Consider the following 6000-nt stretch of genomic DNA (forward strand, 5'->3'; position numbering starts at 1 on the left):
TGAGCCAAGCTGTGCCACTCCCCCACAGTGTCCAGCTCCCACTCCCAGCCTCTAAAAATGTCCCCTTCAAGACAGGGTGTTCCAGCATCTAAGACAATTTCAAATCCCCAAAGCCATGAGCTTTTGCTGTTTAGAAGTTGAATTAGGATCAGAAATGCTGAAAAGACATGGAAGGGTTGTTGCATTCTTTGCAAAAAGTTTCATGCAATTGTGGCATGATTGACACCCCTTCTAGAACACCCTCCCTCTCCCATCCTTCCAAATCTCCCACCGTTCTTCCTGCCACGCCTACTTTCCCCTTTATCTCTTTCATAAAGTTGCGTGCGAGAAGGGGCAATGCCTAGGTTGTTTCAATTTGTTTTTTGTTTTTACCTCAAGTCCAGGATTCAATCCATTCTTTTACACTAAAGAAATCCCACTCTAACCCCCTTCCCCTGCCCAGTCTATTTGGCACAAGGTTCATTCCAGTATTTCCAATTCCCTCCAAGGTAAGGTTGACAGTTCCAGCTCTGGGAATCTTTGGTAATTAGGGAGCATCTACAAATGACCCTAGGCTGTGTAGCAACACCAACAGTCAAGCCAGCCAAGCAGGTGCCCTAGACCTAGATGGCCTTGAAACTACATGCATGTGTTAGTGGATGCGAACCCGTCTTTCAGGAGGGCATTGGTAGCTTTCTTTCATCAGACTTTCAAGGAGGTCCTTAGTCCACAAGATGTTAATAATGACCAACATGGAGGGACTGGGGTGACAGAATCACCCACTGGGTATCCAGGCAGAACACCCAGTCCCCCGGTTTCCAGCTGGCTGCGGGGCTTGGTGAATCACACACCCGTACACTCAAGAGGAATGGAGATAGAGAGAGACAGCGAAGCATGGCCTTTCAGGGCTCCACTAGAAACCTGCCCCTCTGCTAAAGCTGCCACAGAAAGCCCACACAAGTCAGGCCGGCACGTGACCTCCAAGTCCCACTGAAGGAGCCACACTCCCCTGCAGTACACAAGACAACTAGGTCTAGTAGAAAGAGCACTAGGAGGCAGCAGATCTGAGTTTTAGCTTTTGGGATGACTTCTGTTCTTTCATGTGGTAGCTGTGTGACCTTAGGCAGCTCGCCTCACTTCTCTGGTCCTCATTTTCCTCATCCAAACAGAAAGTTTGCACCAGAAGAACTTCAAAAGGCACTTGCAGCTCTACCATGCTATGAACCTCCCCTCTCAGACAGGCACTTCCACTAAGCTCTCCAGAACAGAGAATGACTTCTCTCTCCCTTTCCGGTATCACATCTTAAAGACACACAATTTTCTCTCGTGGCTAACCTAAATCCTTCCTGCTGCAAGTGAAGCTGGCCGCTGGCATGCAGAGAATGGCTGGTGTGAGTACAGAGCACTGTGGACTACTAACTCGACTGCCTCCACATTAGTCTCTACCCCAAACCAGTTTCCAGTGATTCTTAGCTGTTAATCCTCAAGAACTCCATTCTTCTTTCAAGGCAGCCTTGTAAAGAAAAGAGGGGATTAATGAAGAGTCAAGGGAGCAAGGGAGGGTCAATGGTCACATGAATGTTTTTTCTTTTGCCTTTAAATTTCCTTAAAGATGGCTATTGGCAAAATGGACCCCGGAAATTGTGCTCAAGAACTGCAAACAGACTCTGGCCCAAATGGGGCCCTGGGGACCCTGGAGATGAGCCCTGCAGCAGCCAGCTTTCCAAGATGACCCTTTAGAACTGCTTCTGCAGGAGGATGAGTCTGATGGTTAAAAGCAACTTTCCAAGTACATTTAATTCCCACCTCCTGGGTGCTCTGGTCAGCAGGGTGTGTTTAGATTGATGGGATTTTTCTTGAGGCTGTACTGATGATACCTCTGCACCAGGAAATTAAAGGCCACACTGAAATTGTCAGGATGTGAAAGGAAATAAGCCCAGAGAACTGAGTCACCCAAGGTTGAATAAGGATAGGTCTTTGCAGTCAAAGCAGAGCAGAGAACTGAGGCCGTCTGCCCAGTAACAACAGAAAAACAGGACAGGGGCCTGAACTATCAGGATACCTGCCTCAATTCTTCACTTCCCTTTCATAACAACCTGGAGTTTATAGAAAGCCTTTCTTCTAAGGAGCACAAAATACTTGCAGAGATATTATCTTAGTTGTCATCACACCATCACAGTTGGTGAGAACAATGATTATTATCAGCCTCATTCTACACACGCAGGAAGGAGAGTCTAGGGGGCTGAAGTGACTCATCCAAGTTGACCCAGCAAGATACTACTGACAGCCTCAGCGGGAAACGCTCTTGCCCAGTGTTGCCCAAAGAGTGTTCTTCCTCACACCAGCCCAGCCAAATGCTTGTTGGTACACCAGGTTCTGTGGGCAAATATGCCTGGGAAATGCTATATCGGCTATGCTCCTGGAGAGTCACAATATACACTAGCCCAGTGAAGGCTTTAAGAAGTTCTGCAATAAACAAACCTGTTTCTGTTTAAGCAAGAATTTCTCAGAGTAAACTTGACCACAAAACTCTGTGTGTGTGTGTGTGTGGTGTGGTGTGTGTGTGTGTGCTGTGGTGTGTGTGGTGTGGTGTGTGTGTGTGTGTGTGTGTGTGTGTGTAACACCTACTAACATCCTATGGAATGAGTCTTTTTTGGAACCCACATTGGGAAGCACTGTCCTAGCCCCTAGACTAATCTGAGTATCAGCATAGCAAGAGAGCAAATTCCATTCCAGCCTAAGCTGTGGGGGAAGTTTTTTAGAGATATTGCCTGATACCCTGGTATTGACAGCCAATGAGTAAAGGACCTTGATGCACCCAAAGGGCCCCAGGCTATCTTTTCCTCTGCAGCAGGGCATTGGCCAGACCAGGGAGGAAGTCGATTCAAGATCACCTCTGTCTGCTGGCACTCCTTTCAAATAGAACCCAGGGCTATTTTTGGTCTTCATTTAAAGGAGGAGATGCTCAGGATGCTGGTCCAAACCCTCAGAGCCCACACTCATTTAATGAGCAGAATTTTGTGCCCACCAGGCACTTCCAGTAGAAATCATCCATCTCTTAGGTTCGTTTTCAGGGCCATCCATCAGCCCATGCAATCAGCACCAGCACAACGAAACAGGAGACTCGGAATGTGCCCCTATTCTGGCTTAATTGCATGAGTATTGGAGTAGTCATCGTATCCCCATTTCAGAACTAACATACGGCACAGAAATCTTCTGCTATTGTTAATTACCAGTGACACTACTAAAATTACCTAAAATGTAAAACTCCCTGAAGATCCTGTCCTGATTAATTTGTATTTTATATTACAATTCAAGTGATAAAAAAATCACAATGGATTTAATATTTATCTCTGCCATTTTCATGTTTTCTTTTAGTATTTATTAGACATCCACCATGAGGGAGATGCTTCCTTTGAAACTGGTAAATTTGTGTGCAAAAAGTAAGTGTAATGCGAGTATACCTTTCTGTCTCTATCCACTGTCTATGTGAACAATTCTGTGTAAGTGGATTTTTGGTAAAAATATTCACTGTAAAGGTCACAGGGGCACCGTTATTTAAGATGATCTGATTATGAATCCTTGGGTAAAGCAACAAATTCTGCAATGTTCTCTTACTGTTCATCTAGTTCATTTGCCTTGTAAATCCATACTTACACATATCACATCTGCTTCAAGCAAAACCCACTAATATTAACAAGTGAGCTAGGCATTTCTTAAGATGAGGATGTGCTCTGATCCTTATCAGTCTGCAGCACTGGCTCCTTTTGGATTCACCATTAATCACCATCCCAGCCCAGGGAGATTCATTCTGAGTTTGTTGAGAATGTGACAGTAACACTTCTGAGAATTCCCTGTAGTCTTACTTAACTATGACTCCTCTGCCTTTATACATGCTGTTCCTTCAACTTAGCCACCTGGTGAATTAATTCTTCAAGATTCACTCAAATGTTACTTGCCCTGTGAAGCCTTTCTTGATCGTACTCCCCACCCCCAGCCAGGCATCCCTCTTCCATGCTCTCAAAATACCCTGCCTGGCTCTTGTCATCCTCTCCTATAATTATCTGTTTACACATTCTATCTTATCTATCAGACTGTGCACTCCCTGCGAGCTGAGATGATGTTTTATTCATTTATTCATTTCTGTGCTTCCAATCCCTAACACCACTGGCACATAGCAGCTGTTTCATAAATGTCAGTTGTTTGACTGAATGGTCACTGTCCTTAACAGCACATTTTGAGACCCTGAAAAGCAATGCTTTATTAAAACCAGAAATTAAAATGTCAAAGAGAAGGTTTACCAGTTTTGTTCATTTTTCCTGATTTCTTCTCTCTTTGATTAAAGAAAAAAATGACCCTGCCAATTCACACCTTATGGGTCAAGGAAAAAAACAAATTCACAACTAATACCTAGTGCTTCTGGTATGTCCTTTTTTTTCCAAACATACAGCTACATCCTAGCCCACCACTAACACCACTGCGGTGAAGACATGAGGATCCACTAATTAAATGGGGGGTGACGTGGGGGGGGTTACTGTAGGGATCACTGTAAGAGCTTTGTATCCTCATTGGCTAAGAGAGGGAAACCTGCTAAAAAAGTTGGGCATCTTGAGGGGAATAATAATGATGTCCAGTAGGACTTGGTCAACCTGGCTAGAAATTCTATATCCAGAATGTCTGAGCAACACCCCCAGCTGAGGGGATTTCCATCACTTTGAAACCATCCTTACCCTTCCAACGTGGGCAGAACAGGTTGGACCTGATCCGCCTGCGTGTTACTGCAATCTGGCTTGGCATGGGATGATACCCAAGGACATGTAATGCCAGGAGTGGCCCAGCCCCATGGCGCAGACACACACACACACACACACACACACACACACACACACACACACCCCACTCCAACTCACACTCACTGAATCCCACACAAAACCCTTACCATCTCCCACATCTGCATTCCTGGGTGCCCAGCCACACACGGGGAGTGCCCCCTCACAAGCCCTCACTTCTCTGGTTTGCTCGGCCCACACCCCCACTCTACCGGCAGACTGCAGCCGGTTTTGTTGTATGTAACAAAGCCCCATGCACCCAGGTGCCCAGCTCGATCGACTCCATCCATCTCTCCCCGCCCCCATCCATCATCTCCCAGAACAAGAGAAAGCTCAGCTCTGGGAAGTGGATGCGGGGAGTGGGGGCGCAGAGAAAGGGAGCTTTAGGGGTGGGCGGGGGCAGGAGTCCGGGCGGCTTCAGAGCTCTCTCGCCATGAAGCGAGAGGGACGGCGAACAGGCAAAGGGACCGAGCTGCCTTCCCAGCCCATCGCACCCCATCTATTCACAGAAAAAGACCAAAAACTGAAAAATAATCTACCCTCCCGTCAGTCCCCTGCCCTCCCAGAGGCTCTTGGGGCCACTGGCGCTCCAGTAGCCCGCAACAAAGCGCCCCCGACACAGACCTGTTCCAGCCCCTTCGTGGCCGGAGCGGAGGGGAAGCCGCTGCTGGGTTCTGCCCTTCGCCGCCGGGCAGCAGGCGCCGGGGATGGGAGGAGCAGGAACTGGGAGAGGAAGGAGGACGAGAGGGGATAGAGACGCAGCGACGGCGGCGGCGGCGGTAGGAGGAGGAGGAAGAGGAGGAAGAGGAGGAGGAGGAGGCGGTGGCGGCGGCTGCTTCTGTGGCAGCTGCGGAGGATGCTCTTGAGAGGGGCAGGGCTGGGTGCACGGGGCGTGGGCTCACGTGCGCCCCATGGCCCGGGGATGCGCGCGCGTCTGGGTGTGTAAGAGCATTTGGGTGTGTTTTGACTGATTATTCCAATTCCGACCTAGTCTGGAACTTGTGGTTCCTGCAGCCAGGCGGAAGTGATACCTTTTTAGTCTCCCAAGCTTGCCTGTACTGGCCAGGGGATGGGGGTTGAGGGTGAGGGAGGGAGATGGGGCAAAAGGGGCTCAGTACTAGGGCTCCAGGCCTGCCATTAATGTCCACACCCCTACCTTCAGTCTTCTTTCTGAGCACTGGTGAATTGCATT

At 48.2% G+C, this 6000-nt stretch overlaps 1 protein-coding gene across 2 annotated transcripts in view; it reads right to left on the minus strand.

The window, feature by feature from the left end:
* The window catches only part of PAK3 (p21 (RAC1) activated kinase 3), a 240585-nt gene extending 234953 nt beyond the window's left edge, over positions 1-5632 (minus strand). For both annotated transcript variants that reach the window (XM_072956778.1, XM_072956771.1), the window contains exon 1: positions 5433-5632. The gene's annotated coding sequence lies outside the window, so the exon portion shown is untranslated. The remainder of the gene's footprint in view (positions 1-5432) is intronic.
* Positions 5633-6000: the final 368 nt, after the last annotated feature.

This window comes from Vicugna pacos, chromosome X, assembly GCF_048564905.1.
Source record: "Vicugna pacos chromosome X, VicPac4, whole genome shotgun sequence".
NCBI classification, from domain to species: Eukaryota; Metazoa; Chordata; class Mammalia; order Artiodactyla; family Camelidae; genus Vicugna; species Vicugna pacos.